This window comes from Danio aesculapii, chromosome 5 (genome assembly GCF_903798145.1).
Source record: "Danio aesculapii chromosome 5, fDanAes4.1, whole genome shotgun sequence".
NCBI lineage: Eukaryota > Metazoa > Chordata > Actinopteri > Cypriniformes > Danionidae > Danio > Danio aesculapii.
Genome location: NC_079439.1, coordinates 51,555,967 through 51,573,831, shown reverse-complemented (window position 1 = coordinate 51,573,831; position 17,865 = coordinate 51,555,967). Strand labels below are relative to the sequence as shown.

Here is a 17,865-nt window from a genome sequence, read left to right as displayed (position 1 = left end):
AGACATCCAACATTTCTGGTGCATCCAACGATAGCCATGTTGTCGTCCCGATGTCTGTAGCTGTTGGTGTATAAAATGTGCCTCGTTTGTTTTATTGCGTCTCCGCCACAACTGATTCCTACATTCTACGAATTCTACGTTCTCTCAAGAGTCCGTAAACTAAGCTTTATGTTGTGTGATTCCTCAAATAAAATTAAGATTTCTGTAAAACTGCACTGAAAATAATCCTCTATAATCTTTTCCATTTAGGCTATAACCTACCGTCCATAACAAGGTCCAGCGATGTCCTTCCATGCCATACAGATAATAGTCAGACTAGCCTATTTTTTTACGACTTAATAACTCAGAAGTGCGACTTAATAACTCAGAATTCTGACTTTATATCTCAGAATTGCAACTTTATAACTCAGAACTCTGACCTATTAACTCAGAATTCTGACTTTATATCTCAGAATTATGACTTTATAACTCAGAATTGCGACTTTATGTTTCAGAATTCTCACTTAACTCAGAATTGCGACTTTATAACTCAGAATTCTGACTTTATAACACAAAATTGCGACTTTATATTTCAGATTTCTCACCTAATAACTCAAAATTGTGACTTTATAACACAGAACTCTGACTTAATAACTCAGAATTGCGACTTTATATCTCAGAATTCTGACTTAACTCTGAATTGCGACTTTATAACTCAGAATTGCGACTTTATCTTTCAGATTTCTCACCTAATAACTCAAAATTGCGACTTTATAACTCAGAACTCTGACTTAATAACTCAGAATTATGTCTTAATAACTCAGAATTGCGACTTAATAACTCAGAAGTGCGACTTAATAACTCAGAATTTTGATTTATATCGCAGAATTGCAACTTTATAACTCTTTTATAACACTTTTTTTATTATTATAAAAACATTTTTTTCAATAATTTTTTTTTATCATTCAGTGCCAGGAACAGGCTTCCATAGGGAAAGGTGAGTGAATAATGTCAGAATTTTAAGATTTGGGTGAACTATTCCTCTAACTTCACACTCCGGTCCGGTAGGCGTTAGTGCACCTTTGGGTTTTTTTTTGCCAGCAGCCAAGCCATAAAACTTGATGAAGAAAATGGAGACAAGTCACGTGGTTGGTCACTCGTCTGTTGAATAAATCTGAGTGAATTTTTTTTATGAACTAATTTTATTGTTAGTTTACCTCATATGATTATCTTAATTTGTGATAGAATTACGACGTGATGGCCACTTAATACTAAAATCGGGTGCGTCCCAAATCGTTTTGTATTAGCCTAAATATAGTGCATGTTAGTGCGTTCACATCGTAATTTATAGTGTGGTTTTGAATGCGGTTGCGCTCATGACAGGTACTAACATTATATGTTAATTTGGTAATTTGTTTCACTTATTTACAAATATATATTTTACGCCATCTTGGAAACTATTTGAGTTGCCGGCAAGTTCCATTTGGGATGACGCTAAACATACACTACACGGTGCACGCTGGATTTAGGATGCTACTATGAATTGGAGGATATTCGTGGTAAAATATAGAATAGAAAGGACAATTTTAAATAAGTCTTGGGTAGATGCAATGGATGATGAATCGGACGATGACAATCAGGAAACAGAATACCATGAAGTACGATATAATAAAAGGAAAAAAGGAAACAACATGAGTCTGAATATGAGCAAATGTGTTCAGGTGGAAATATGGAGACGGGACAAAGGGCAATGACAGTTAATGAGGAAGGAGATATTAAAATCTTAGTCACTTTTGTCAAGCAGTCAGAACAATATATGCATCCTCTTAAACTATCAAAAGCAATAGAAAAAGAAATAGGATCAGTAAAAGGGGCAACATGTCTAAGTAATTGAAGAGTTTTGATTAAATGTAAAGACGAAATGCAAAGAGTAAAGATACTGAAACTTGGCTGGTGATAAAATAAACTGTACTGAAGTAGGATCAAAAAAGGATGTGGTCAGCTCAGGTGTACCTTTAAATGTAACTATGGATGAAATTAAAGGGAACCTGAGTGGAGGAAAAGTTGGTACGGCTAGGAGACTAACGATGTGGAGGGACAATAAAAAATGTAAGAGCTTTTCTGTGTTGGTACACTTTGATGATAAAAGTTTACCAGCAAAGGTGAAACTAGGCTTCATCAGCTATACGGTACGAGAATATGTTTCTCCTCCTCTTCGTTGTTATAACTGCCAATGCATAGGACATTCGGCTGCTGTTTGTAAAGGGAAACTGCGTTGTGCAAAATGTGGTGAGGAGCATCAGTATGGGAAGTGTAGAAAAGGAACTAAGTTGAAATGCTGCAACAGTGGAGGCGAACATAGCGCTGCTTATGCAGGATGTCCAGTACAGCAGCAGGCATGTGAAATTCAAAAGGTAAAGACCAATCAAAATTTAAAGTATGCAGAAGCAGCTTGTAAAGTAAAACAGCTGACAGTGAATGAATCCTCAAGTGAATGAATCTTAGAAACAAAAGAGCATGTTTCAGAATCAGAAAGAGCTTTATTGCCAGGTATGTTCACACATACGAGGAATTTGTTTTCGTTACAGAGCTTCTACAGTGCAACAGAATTACAGAGACAGGACAAAAAAACAGATAATAATATATTTAAAAAAAAATAGAAGTAGTGAGTGCAAATATACAGATTGACAAGTGTATGTACATGTTTATTACTATATACAACGTTATATGTGCAGCTGTTATGTGCAAATTGGCATGTAAAGTGTGTTGTTAATTAAGTGTATATGTGTATAAAAGTGTATAGCAAGTAGTGATGTTGGCTCCACAATTATTATCATCAAGTGTTCATGAGATGGATTGCCTGAGGGAAGAAACTGTTTCTGTGTTGGGCTGTTTTGGTGCGCAGTGCTCTGTAGCGTCGACCAGAAGGTAAAAGTTCAAAGAGGCAGTGTGCTGGGTGTGAGGAGTCCAGAGTGATTTTGGCAGCCCTTCTGCTTGCTCTGGATAAGTACAGTTCTTGGTAGAGTAGGAAGGGTTGTACCAGTGATTTGCTCAGCACGTAGTCTTTGGAGGTCTTATTTAGTAGCTGAGCTAAACCAGACAGTTATTGGTGTGCAGATGACTGATTCAATGATGGAGGTGTAGAACTGTTTCAGCAGCTCCTTTGGGAGGTTAAACTTCCCCAGCTGACGAAGAAAGTACAGCCTCTGTTGAGCTTTTTTGACAATGGAGTCAATGTGAGTGTCCCACTTCAGGTCCTGAGAGATGGTGGTGCCCAGGAACCTGAATGACTCCTCCTGAAGTCATTCTCCTGAAGTCCACTATCATCTCCACTGTTTTGAGCATGTTGAGCTCCAGGTTGTTGTGGCTACACCAGACAGCCAACTCCTTAACCTCCTGTCTGTAAGCAGATTCGTCACCGTCCTGAATAGGGCCGATAAGTGTGGTGTCGTCTGCAAACTTCAAGAGCTTCACAGAGGAGTCTTTTGAAGTGCAATCATTCGTGTACAGGAAGAAGAGCAGTGGGGAGAGGACACACCCCTGGGGGGCGCCAGTGCTGATTGTGCGGATACTAGATGAGAATTTTCCCAGCTTCACCAGCTGCTGCCTGTCCGTTAGGAAGCTGTTGATCCACTGACAGACAGAGGTGGGCACAGAGAGCTGAGTTAATTTGGGCAGGATTAAACGCCGAGCTGAAGTCAACAAACAAGATCCTCACATAGGTCCCTGGTCTGTCTAGGTGTTGCAGAGCATAATGCAGTCTCATATTCACTGCATCATCCACAGACCTGTTTGCTCTGTACGCAAACTGAAGAGAGTCCAGTGAGGGTTCAGTGATGTCCTTCAGGTGGGCCAGCATCAGTTTTTCAAAAGACTTCATGACCACAGATGTTAGTGCCACCGGTCTGTAGTCATTTAGTCCTGTAAGTTTGGGTTTCTTTGGGATGGGGATGATGGTAGAGCGTTTGAGGTAGGAGGGCACTTCACACAGCTCCAGTGATCTGTTAAAGATCAGAGTGAAGATGGGGGCCAGTTGGTCAGCACAGGACTTTAAACAGGCTGGTGTTATAAAATCTGGGCCTGGTGCTTTTTTCCTCTTCTGTTTCCGGAAGACCTGGCGCACCTCATCTTCGTTAAACTGTAGTGCAGGTTTGGGGGAGGCAGGGGGTGGTGGAGGTGTTAATGGTGGCGTGAAGAGCAGTTCAGAGTGGGTGTGGGGGGTTTTCTCAAACCGGCAGTAAAACTCATTCAGGTCGTTCATTGTCTACAGTGCTGGGGGATGGTGTCTTGTAGTTTGTGATGTTTTTCAGACTTTTCCACACAGGTGCTGAGTCGCTGGAAGAGAACTGACTCCTTAGTTTCTCAGAATAGTTCCTTTTTGCGACTCTGATCTCCTTTTCCAGTGTGTATTTGGCCTGCTTATACAAGGCCCTATCCCCATTCCTGTAAGCAACCTCCTTGGCCTGACGTAGATCATTTGCAGCAGCTTCAAAAACACTCCAGTCAGTGAGGTCGAAACAGGCTTGTAGATCCCGCTCTGTTTCGTTAGTCCATCTTTTCACAGATCTTAATACAGGCTTGGCTGTTTTCAGTTTCTGCCTGTAGGTTGGAATGAGATGAATCAAACAATGGTCAGAGTGTCCCAAAGCTGCTCGTTGGACGGAGCGGTATGCATCCTTTATTGTAGTAAAGCAGTGATCCAGTATATTTCTGTCTCTTGTGGGACATGTAACATGCTGTCTATATTTTGGTATATATAATGATTATTACTGTTTATATATTGATTAAAACAGAGTCCGGGTGTTGTTGCTCTATCACCATGATCTGATCAGCTAGTTTCTGCATCGCCAGGCTTGCGTGCGCGAGCGGAGGAATGTAAACACTGACGAGGATGAACGAGCAGAACTCGCGTGGGGAGTAAAAAGGCTTACAGTTAATAAACAGTGCTTCGAGATCTGGACAGCACATCTTCTTTAAAACTGTTACATCTGTACACCACCTTTCATTGATGTAAAAGCACGTCCCGCCACCGCGTGATTTCCGCGTTGATTCTTCGTCGCGATCCGCTCTGAACAGCTGATAGCCCAGTAGGTGAAGCGCGTTGTCCGGTATGGTGTCGTTCAGCCAGGTTTCCGTGAAACACAGAGCAGCTGAATGCAGAAAATCCCTGTTTGTCTGAGAGAGCAGAATGAGTTCGTCTATTTTGTTGGGTAGAGAGCGGAGATTTGCTAGATAGATGCTAGGCAATGCGGTCCGAAATCCGCGCTGTCTGAGTTTCACAAGCGCGCCTGCACGCTTTCCTCGTCTGCGCGCTTGAAAGCGTTTGAGTAGCACTGCGGCTCCTCCGACTACAATGTCCAACAGAACATCAGATAAATCCAGGTATGGAAAAATATTCGGTGGTGTATGAGCCCGAATGTCCAACAATTCGTCTCTGGTGAAACTAATTGTAGGAATATGACTCGAGACAGGACAAACTAACAAAAACACAAACACTACTTTTTTTTTTTTTTTTTAGATTGAATCTAATCTAAAAAAAAATATCGGTTGAACAAATCCACAAGATATTAAAAGTAAAAGAAGGAAAGACAGAGTGGAATATGATGGCAAGTTATGATGCATCCCAGTGTAGTGATACTTAACATTATCATGTCTTTCCTATTGCTTCATTGGAATGCCAGGAGTTTGATTGCTAATGGAAGGAGTTAAAAAAAATACATTGTAAATATGAACAAAGCTCCTGATATAATTTGTATTCGAGAAACTTGGTTATGCAAAGCATTATATTTCAAGCTGAATGGTTATGAAGTAATAAGGAAAGACAGGAATAATGGTAGAGGTGGAGGGTGTGCAACTTTCATAAAATAAAATGTGATTTATAGGTATGTAAATAATGAAAGTGAAACAGAAAGCATATGTATAGAAGTAATGGATGAGCATGGGGTAATCAGAAAAGTAAACTTTTATAATCCCTGTTTAGAATTAACAGTAGACATATTAGAAATCACTATAGGTGAAACATCAAATAAAATGATTGTATGTGGTGACTTTAATGCACACAATAGTATTTGGGGTAGTGGGAAAACAGATAAAAATGGTGAAATAATAGAAAATTCATAGAAATCTTTAGTGTGTCTAAATGATGGCAAACCAACAAGAATAGATATAAGAAAGGTAGCGCATCATACTTGGATCTAACAATAGTTTCAGCGTCACTAGCTGGTAAATCTAAATGGTCAGTTTCTGGAAATAATATAGGAAGTGATCATATTCCTATCATTTGTAAAATTCAAAGTAAGGTTCGGACACAAAATTGGTACAAGATGGGTATACAAAAGTGCAGATTGGGGAAAATTCCAAGCAATATGTAAAGACCTTTTTAAAAATATAACACTAGAGGGAAGTATTGATAATGTATATGGTAAGGTAGTAGATGGCATTTATTTTGCAGCATTACAATCAATCCCATTAGCAAATGGCACAAGAAAGAGGAAAAATCTACCTTGGTGGTCTGCAGAATGCTGAAGGGCAATCAAAGAAAGACAAAAAGCATTTAGATTTTTTTAAAAAAAATGCTCACTCCAGAAGAAGTCTTATAATACTTATAGTCTTGTAATACAATAGGCAGGGAAACTGATATGAATACAGTTTGGCATATGATTAAGAAGATTAATGGGATTGATAGCTCCAGGAAAATACCTGTGATGGAGGATAACGGGAAGATCGTGATTACAAATAAAGAAAAGGCCACAATATTTGCTCAAACATTTGCTAAAGCTCACAGCATTGAAAATCTAGATGATGAATTTTTAACAAAACATCAACAAATTATGGAATTATATGGAGATGTATAAAAAAGCTAGATTTTAATAGTAGTCTAGATGATGAATTTAAGTATTTTGAAATGAAAATAGTTATCTTTAATTCAAAGAACACAAAACCAGGTAAGGACATGATGAGTTATCAAATTTTAAAGAAGTTACCTGTTAAAGCAAACATTATTAGAGGTAATTAATCGTATATGGAATGAGGGTGTTTTGCCCAAGCAATGGAAGACTGCAGTCGTGCTTCCATTAGCCAAGCCTGGGAAAGACAAAACAAAGCCTAGCAGTTATAGACCAATAGCTTTTACATTCACAATATGTAAAGTAATGGAAAAAATTATTGTAAAGCAATTAAATTATATATTAGAGGAAAAGAAAATATTAACAACCTTTCAAAGTGGGTTCAGGAAGAATAGATCCACAACAGATGCCTTGATTTTATTTGAAAATGAAATTAGAAAAGCTTTTATAATGAAAGAGTATATGCTAGCAGTTTTCTTTGACATTGAGAAGGCCTATACATTATGGAGGGAAGGATTGCTTATTAAATTGAACGAAATGGGTATAGGTGGGAAATTTTATAACTGGGTGTTAGGCTTCTTATTTGAACGTACCTTTCAAGTTAAAATTGGAGAAGAATTATCGGCTGCTTTTAATATTTCAAATTGTACACCACAAGGTAGTGCAATTAGCCCCATTTTGTTTAATCCAATGATTAATGATGTTTTGATAAGATTAAAAATGTAGGAATAGGACTAGCACTTTATGCAGATGATGGAGCATTATGGAAAAGAGGACGCAATATTAGAAGTATTAATAAAGCAATACAGGAATCAGTTTAAAAAGTTAAGAAATGGTCCCTAGAATGGGGCTTAAAGTTCTCAGTATCAAAAACAAAATACATGATATTTACAAAAAACAGGAAAATTGTACATACAGATCTAAAATTATAGGATCAGACACTGGAAAGAGTACCTGTTTTTAAATACCTAGGTTTATGGTTAGATGAAAAGTTTATATGGAAAGTTCACTTAAATAAAATTGAAACAAAATGTAAAATGATTATAAACTGTATGCTTTTAGTTGCTAGTCACAACTGGGGAGCTAGTCGTAGTGCATTGCTGTGCATGTATTAAGCATTGATTCGATCCTGTTTTGATTATGGTTGCATTGTGTATGGATCTGCATGTAAGTCTATATTGGGAATTAGACATTATACAAGTCAGAGCGCTAAGATTATGTTGTGGAGCAATTAAAACGCCCCCTGTAGATGCAATTAGGGTAGAAATGGGAGAAATGCCTCTTGAATTTAGGAGGATAAAACTGATGGTGACATACTGGGTAAATCTTCAACAATCAGTTAGTAACCATCTTTCTCGTAAAGTACTAGAAGATTGCTGGGAATATTCATATAAAGGACGAGATAGCTTTGGATGGAAGAGTAAAAAGTTGGCTAAAGAATATGGTATGAACAACATGATCTTCTGTCCCAATATACCGCTCACTAATGTCCCACTATGGAACCACTCGTAGATTTAAGCTTGCTAAGTAAACCTAAAGATGAATATAGTGGGAAAGAATAAAAATGCTATTTTAAATAATATGTTTCATTCAACTTTGAAAATTTCACATATGGTTCCAAAGAACCTACACTCAAAAAAATGAACTTTCGAAAGTTATTGTAAATTTTACTATACCCATCCTTGTTCGCATTACATAAAACATAATAGTAATTAAATTTACACAAGTTAACTAGGTTATTTCTACAAAAATGTAGTACTGTAGGCTTTACTTAGTAAGGGTCTGACTGGCCAACTTAACATTGTGGAGTAGAACGCAAAACCCTCTTAAGTTTGGATATTTATGGATACTGTAGCTGCTTACCTGGAGGTGGAGCACCAGAGCAGAACGGAAGACAGACGAACGCGCGAAGCACATTGAGGAGGAAAAGATGGTGGCTTTGTCAGGTATGAGTATTTCATAACTCTTTACTGTTAAATATCGTCAAGAAAAGTGATGTGAGTGTTCACAGAACTATTAATATATGTTATCAGTGTATTTTGGAGTCTTTTGAGTTTTAGTGTTTTTGTTAGCCAGTAGTACTGACTTGTGTTTCTCAAGGAAAGCATGTGGCAGTGCAAAGACTGCAAAATAACAGTCATGACTAGATCACAGCGGTTGAAACACTATAGATTAGTGCATAGACGTTATGGTTGTGGTATTCGTTTTCCATGCACTAATTCTTAGTGTCAACCGCCAAAATTCTCTAAATTTACAATCTGTATTTTTGATGGAATTAAACAGTGATACTGTTTTTGTGTTTTGTAGGACACATACTTTGAAAACTCTGAGAGACACATGGCCAATACTGTCACTAGAATCTACATCGTCAGACCTAAAGGTGCAGAAGCCCGTGACCCACCATCAGATGTTGGACTGATTGTTAAGGGAGTGAAAGTGCTTCAGAAACTTGGCGATATCACCAAGGCTTGTGCTCTTTCTTTGAGAGTCACATACAGCTTGAATCTCAGTTATCCTTCAGACCTGAAATACACTTTTGAGTTTTTCCAGAAACTTTTGCTGGGACTTGATGCACATAAACTGTCACACAAAATACAAGTTCTCAAGAACAATCAGTTCAATCATTTCTAGCTGAATCAGTACATCATTCTGGACAAATTAAAGAAAAAGAGGAAGAAGCTTTTTGTGAAATTTAAATAGTTTCTGGTTTTAAGGTTAAGGACCAGTTTTAATGTTATCTTTGTCGATGGCACCAAAATTTTAAATGAAGTTCTGCAACTTTAAATGGTTAAATTGTTTGGTTATTTACAAAGTTTCAGATTGTCAGTTTTATTCTTTTCTTTACTAATGGCTCGAACAATTTGAGATATCAAAAATTGAGCACTGTAGCAGTTTGTGACATGGTGCCTTTCTTAACTTTCCTTTTCTTTTTCCCAAGTTAAATTTATTGTAGTTGCACATAGTAAAAGAACATCAATAGTAAGTTATTTCTGTCTTTTTGAAACGAACTGTTATTTTTGTGGTGGTTTTCATAAATAGAGGCCAGTTGTATAATTTAACAATAGCTTAAACATTTTGAAATATATGTAATTGACCATTGTGGCATTTCGTATCTTGAGAAATTGTTCTTACAAATTTTCTTTTGTAAATTTGCTCTTTTATAAATTTTTCTTACAATAGTTTGAATGTTACTCTTACTATTGATTGTAAAGATCAGAAATGGAGTTTAGCAGTATTTTAACCTTCCATTTATTTAATTTTTCAAAGTAAGATTATTTCAAATTCTTGAAGCCAGTTGCCCTTTAAAAGCCCTTGTAAATGTTTACTGTAAAACCTTTGATGTTTTTGTGTATTTGTTTCAAAGCACCTATGAAATTAAAATTGTTTTAGAAGAAATAAAAACTAAATTCATTTTGTTTCTAAAAATATGTTTGATTATTTAAGTTTTACACTTGTAGAGCACATTCTTTAAAGTGAATAAAAAAAGAAAAGAAAGTATTCACCTTACATACTGAAAGTTCATAATTCTAACATAACATTACTAAGTAAAATATACATATACCTAAAATGCAATAATGACACATCTAAATGGGTTGTATATACTATGAAATATTTTGTAAACTTTACCTGGATTTTTTTAGTTCATTCAACTATATTTTTACTTGTAGAAACTACTCAACACAGCTACGTGGAACCACTTGACACTCTTTTTTATGTAAGTCCGACAAATTCTTTTTTTGAGTGTAGTAAAAAGATAGGAATAGGTGTAAATATTCCAGAGTTCAAAGTACATATTAGTTTAGAATTGTCCAATAATATATCAGTATACACTGCAGAGTTAACAGCTATAATTATAGCATTACAGTGGGTTGAACAAGTCAGACCAAACAAAGTAGTAATCTGTTCAGATTCATCTTCAGCTTTAGTTAGCAAATTCAAAATCAGATAGAGAGGATTTAATAACAGAAGTCTATTTATCTTTATATAGACTAAAGGAGATAGGAGGAATTGTTTATTTCTGCTGGGTTCCATCACATATTGGGGTATCCGGTAATGAAGTTGCTGACAAATTAGCAAAGGAAGCGCTAAATAAGCAAGAGGTGAAGGTGAATGTACCTTTGGGAAAAAGAGAGCCGAAATCAATTTTAAAGGAAAAACTAATAAATAAATGGCAAATTAGATGGAATAAGAGTAATACTGGAAGATTTAGTCATTTAAGATGGCACTATAGACAAAACTATATCAAGGAAGAAATAGGAAGGAAGAGGTATGGTTATCAAGATTAAGATTGGGACACACAGGGTTAAATGCAACACTTGCATTGATGGGTTTACATGAAGATGGGAAATGTGATGTAGGCCTATGTGGTGTAACTGAAAATGTGGATCATGCACTTTTTGTATGTAGCAAATATAACAAACATCGCAATATGTTATTTAGTCATTGTGGGGAAGACAAAATAATAAATAAAATTATTTTAGTAAAAGGTATAATAGACTGGCAAGTATATAGAGCATTTATTAGGTATAAGGAGGATTTGGGTTTAGGTTCTAGATTATAGGCTAATATTTATGGATGAGAGCAGGGGCGTAGCAGACATTTTAAAGGGCACATAGGTTACCCCTTTTTTCATATTTAATATAAATCTTTTGTGTCCCCAGAATGTGTCTGTAAAGTTTCAGATCAAAACACCCATCAGATTATTTATTATAGCTGTTTGAAGTGTCTATATTATAGCTGGAAAAAAAGGTTTTGCTGGGGGTTTTTTTGTACCGCCCTCGGCTGCCTCAGGAAGCAGATCTCATGTAACGTGTGTAAGAAATACTACAGTAAAAACTTTATCAATCAGTATTTGATGCATTTTTTGTGGCGTTGCAACAATGAGTCACACACAATGTCATTATAAAGTTCACGCACACACACAGCAAGGACACAAACACATAGCACAGACACATACACACACACACACACAAACACAAACGTAGCGCAGACATACACACACACACATAACTCAGACACGCAGACACACACACACAGAGAGAGAGAGAGCGCGTTAAGCTTTGCACTCGTTTTGCACGCATATGTGATAATATCCACTACTGTACCCAGGTAGCAAAGAATTCTGGCCCAGATTTGGCACAAATCTGGCACATCAGGCATTCATCCGGCACTGGCATACAGCATGTGGGCCAAACATGGCCCAGGTTTGGCAGAGGTGGCACCGTCTTGAAGGCGGCAGACAAGACATGGGCCAGATGTCAAATGTAGTATTTGGCCCAGATGTTCAAAACTGATCTGTGGCCCACATAAGTTTGGCCTTTCTGGAACCACATTTAAAATACATAAAAATCTTCCGCTTGCATCTTCTAATGCCTTCGTTTTAATCTAGGAAACAATCAAGATTGAAGTATTTGAATTAATCTATTCTCTTTTGTATGTTGCAACTAAATTTACCCTACATTACATATTTTTTATTATTCAAATTATTATTTTGCTAATTATATTATTATTAACCAATGATGATATACCAGAATATACAGACGGTAGTGTTAAAATGTTAAGTCAATTGTTTTTGTGCTGCTTGTCTCATGCACAAACACCAGAAAAAATTCAAAAATCCAAATCTACCAATCAGGTTGCTTTGAGAAAAAGCGCGCCCGTAGCGCGCCTAATGCGCAATGCTGTATGGGTTTATCAATAGGATATTGCAGTCGTGACCATTGGTCGTGACACTCGGTTTTCTGTTCAGTTTTCAAGTATATTTTCTTCCGGTGAACGGTGTGTAACGTCAGTCTGCTGATTTCGCTAGCTTGGTTAATTTTAACCACGATTAAAAAATAACGAAACAAAACTTCTAATTTGAAAAATACTCTCGGATCTATTAAAGAGGACGGCGGCGGCGGGCGGCCACTTGTACGCACTTCACCAACGGTCGTGGACCTAACGTTAACTGGAGCAAAGGCATTTTGGTAAGTAATAATTGGGTTTCTAATATATTGTTTCAGATCAGTTATCAGTTTCATCGTCGGAAATTTAAATGTCATCGGTGTGGTTGTCAGTGTATACCCATAAGCTCGATAAATATTCTTTAACGTTAGTTAAAGTTAATTTATCTCATGTTAAGTGGCACATCATGATAAATAAACTCCAAAATAATATGTAAATTAACAGAAGACGGCATCACACAATTTAAGGATATTTTTTCGTTTTGTTTATCCTTATCGAACGTTACTGAGATTATCTCATTAAAAGTTGGACCATTTTCGGGCTGTGATGTTAACCCATAGCCCTTGCAAAGTTGCTGTTTACGTAATAAAGCGAGAGATGAAGGGCATTTCAAACAAAAACAGAATGATCACTTGGAATGATTCAAAATGTATTCTAAAATCACACCCCTCTCCAGCACGCACGCACGCACGCATGCATGCATGCATTGGAAAGAGAGATCTTTCATGTATTATATTTGTATTATGAACAAAAACGAAGCCTAAATTATCAGAATATATGCTTAATTAAAGCTAAGATATATCAAATTTGAGTATGCTGTATACATTATGTGCTTACGTGGATAAAAAAAGCACTTTACTTTTATGTGCATGTGAATAAATAGGCAATTTTAGATACGTTTGTTTCATGCCTGAACTATTAACGTTAAGTAAAAAGAGTGAACAGGTTAGAGAAATAGATTTAAAGGGATAGTTCACACAAAAATTTGTGTACAATTACTATGGAGAGAGATTAGACTCAATAATAATTCACACAAAAGACACGATGTACACATGCGTAGCCAAATTCACGTACGTAAAATATTTATTTATACTTACAAAAACAATTCACATGCACAAAATAAAAATACATTTTCATAAAATACGTTTCACAAATGCAAAACACCATTTGCAAATATATAAGAGTGTACAAAAAGTTTTGAATGTTTAAAATTCACGAGTTCATCCTGAATGAGAATGTGCAAATCCTCTCTCACGTACGACTCACCCTGAATATGAGTGTGTGCAGTTTTGACACTTTCCTGCCAGAAACAGGCAACTCGTACCTCTCAGCCAATCAGATGCGAGCTGTACTCGATGTCAACCACTTTGCGCTCCTTTTGCGCAGTCTGTTCCTCTAACCAACATGGCGGATACTCCTGTAAGTCAATACTGTTTCCTACTAGTTTGTGTATATGCTTTTTATAGTAGAATCTGAGTGTATTTCCAATAACTCAATAGAAAAGTGCTTGTGTTAAGTCTATGCTAATTTAAGTGTATAGTAATAAATGTGCAAAGCATCTTGTATTAGCCGCCATGTTGTAATTTGAACAAACCTTGTTGTTTAAATTATGTTAGGGATGAACTAATTTGATTCTTGAGGTTTGTTGTCCCTGCGTTCTCAGGGAGTTGTGATTGGTTGAACAGTAAGCTCGCATCTTATTGGCTACAGGGCACGAGTGACTCACGTGGGAGGTGTGTGCTGGCAGGAAAGTCTCAAAAATGCACACATTCGTATTCAGGGTGAGTCGTACGTGAGAGAGGATTTGCACACTCATTCAGGATGAACTCGTGAATTTTAAACATTCAAAACTTTTTGTACACTCTTATATATTTGCAAATAGTGTTTTGCATTTGTGAAACGTATTTTATGAAAATGTATTTTTATTTTGTGCATGTGAATTGTTTTTGTAAGTATAAATAAATATTTTACGTACGTGAATTTGGCTACGCATGTGTACATCGTGTCTTTTGCGTGAATTATTATTGAGTCTAATCTCTCTCCATAATTACTCTCCTCAAATGGTCCCAAATCTTTATGATTTTGTTATTTTTTCTATTAAACACCAAATAAAATGTTTTGAAAAAAGCAGAAAACATGTATTTGACTTTCATAGTAGGAAAAACTAATAGCAACAAATACAAGAGTTAATGTTTCTAACAATGTTTTTTAAAAAATGTGCTTGTCAGTAACAGTAAAAAAAAAAAAAAAACACAGAATAACAGTTTGACTTAGGGCTGCACGATTAATTGTATTATTTTCATGAGAACTAAATTTGTGGCCACCAATCAATAATTAAATATCATCGCGATTTTACATTATAAACACCAAGAAGTGTTTATAGAAGAAGGCGGAGAAAATGCGCTGTTTAGTTCCACCTCAAGATATTTAAATAAAACTAACACCGAACTGCTCAGCACGCTCAAAAAGTTCAACTAAATGCACAACTTGGTTGCACCCGCGGGATGCACAATGAACCAACACAATGTTTTTTTTAATTCAATATTTGTAAAGTAACCAACCGCAGATTAGGCATGGGCCGGTATAAGATTCTGGCGTTATGATAACCTTGGATAAAAATTTTAATTGTAAATGCAGCCTTACTGTCCTTATTTGCTGGTGAACAAAGATTGTTGAACCAATTGTAGCATTTTACTAAAGCAGATTTAAAAGAACACTGCCAAAATATATCTAGTTATTAAATTGCACACAGCTTTGTGAAAAGGAACTTAGACTGAATTCCTCCTGGAGCCATATTACTAAAATTACTTGCTTCAATTAAAAGTCTGTATAGCTGTAAAAGCATGTCTGTCAATATGTTCTGGTTGAGTTTTAATGTAATTGTTTTTTAAAATCCAATATCCACATTAACTGTTGATAAAAAAAGCTAATTTCAAACATTTACATATCTGTTTCAGCGGCTGTGAGACGAAACCGCCTGACATCTGAAGCCTCAGAAAAAGACATTGACTCAACCATCAAAAGATGGCTATATCTGGCCCCATATAGGGATGGTGGCAGGAAAGAGAGACAGAAGCGAAAGGAGAATCAGGAGAAAACTGGTTAAAGAACTTGCTTTTATGGGATTTGCAACTTAAAAGACTGCAAAATGCTGTGTGTTCTGATGTTAAAGATTTACAGTATGCTGATTTCTCTTGTTATGTTTCCTTAAATGTGAAATAAATATTGTTCAGAACAGTCATTGTTGTGATTTGATCTGGGAAGGGTTTAGTTTGGCTGCAGGTTTAGTTTATGTGGATTAGGTTTAGGTGTGGCTCACTTTTGGGCTCTCTGGTTAAAGACTGGTCTTAACATGGTTTAATTATGGCTCAGTTTTGGTTCCAAATATTATCTTGATGTGGTCCGGTTAAGGGCCAGTTATGGCCCACTAGGCAAAATTTCTCTGGCCCAGCTCTGGCCCACACAATCAGCCTTTTGCTTGGCCCACATGCCGCAGTGAATTACGGTACATGACTGAACCAAGTCTGGCTTCCAGACAATGACCATTCATGTGCCATAACTGGCCCAGTTCAGGCCCAGTTATGGGTTACAAACTTGGCTAAGACCTGGCCCAGATATGGTCCGTGTTTGGCCCTTGCCCGGAAGCCAGACTTGGTCCAGTCATGTACCGTAATCCACTGCGGCATGTGGGCCAAGTAAAAGCTGATTGTGTGGGCCAGAGCTGGGCCAGATATATTTTGCTATGTGGGTATGGATATCTCTTATATTAATGTACAAAATAAACCTGATTTAACGTCCACAAACCGCGATTGAAGCGTCTTCCTTTATAAATGTTCTGACACGCGGCTGTGCTGATTAAGTGAATCTGAAGTGAATCGCTGTAATTCATTACACACATGCTCTGTTTTAAAACATTTTAAACTTGTGAAACTCACTCTTGATCATGTTTGATGATGATTGATGATCCTAGCGAACTGAACACACCTTTTATTCCCAGCTGCTTTGCGCTCGTCCTCTCTTGATGATATGATTATACACGTGACTACCGGACATGTTAATGCGCGCAGCTGTCAATCAATATTGGTGGGCGGGGGGACCGCACTCCTACGTAAAGTTGCGGTCGATCTGAAAACCGCTTCAATTGGTCCACCGTTTTTATGTTGTTAAAATGTTGTAAAGTTTATTTCACCCCAAGATGACAGTTTATACACTATACTTGCACACATTTCTGTCCAAACAGCTTGAAAAGTAGATTTTTCACCATTGGTGCCCTTTAAAAGTGGGGGGACGGCTGTATAAGATCATACATTCATATAATTATTAATCACCTGTTTCTAAATGGTCTGTCTCTAAAAGTGAGGGGGATGCACCCCACCCCCGGTTGCTATGCCCCTGGATGAGAGTATTCTCAATTATGGTCATAAAGACGTTATATGTTAGAGGAGCTAAACACACAGCGCTGACATGAGTATGTGGTCTAAATGCAAAGATTGGAGAATGTGAAACATCCAAAGTTTTTTTTTTTTTCCTCCCTCCTCGTTTCTTTTTTCCTCCCCTTTCTAATATTCAGACTCCTCATCATCAGAATTACATCCGGTACAGTAGGTGGCGATAATGCTTTTAATGAGTTAGTCGCCCTAAAACAAGAATAAGAAGAAGACATAGTGAGCAGAAAAGATTAACGAATAATTTATCAGTATTTCAAAGGCGGGGGGGTGAACAAACTCCAGGGTAAGGCTAATACATGCGCTGCCCTTTAATGCATTTAAAAAGATTTGCGACCGACCGTCTATTATATTCAACACGCACATTATATTATTTTATTAAACTAACCCACTGATCTACACTACCGGTCAAAAGTTTGGGGTCAGTTTATTTCTTTTTTATTATTATTACTGTTATTTAAAAATCTAATTAAAATTATTCTGTTCATCAAGGCGGCATTTATTACATATAAAAAATTGCTAAAGACTTATTTATTAAATATTTATTTATTACTTACTGCATGCAGTTTCAAATGAAATTATTACTACTTGTTGCTTTTATTACTATTACCAATAATAATAATATAAAAAATAATAATAATAATAGAGTGATTTCTGAAGGATCGTGTGACTCTGAAGACAGAAGTAATAAAGCTGAAAATTCATCATCGCGGACGCAGCCCTCACTATTCTCTGGACGTGCCGGCCCCGAGAATATGAAATCATTCTCTTTTTCACGAGGCCAATCGAAAACCGAACTTGTAATTCAGCAATAAATATTTGACCTTTAAAATATAAAACTCCAAACGATTGCCTAAACAAGATTACTA

The 17,865-nt window shown here is 36.7% G+C and overlaps 1 protein-coding gene across 1 annotated transcript in view; it reads left to right on the top strand.

The window, feature by feature from the left end:
* Positions 1-1,132: 1,132 nt before the first annotated feature.
* rangrf (RAN guanine nucleotide release factor) overlaps positions 1,133-17,865 on the top strand; it is a 22,730-nt gene continuing 5,997 nt past the window's right edge. Inside the window, exon 1 of the mRNA XM_056458457.1 lies at positions 1,133-1,157. The gene's annotated coding sequence lies outside the window, so the exon portion shown is untranslated. The remainder of the gene's footprint in view (positions 1,158-17,865) is intronic.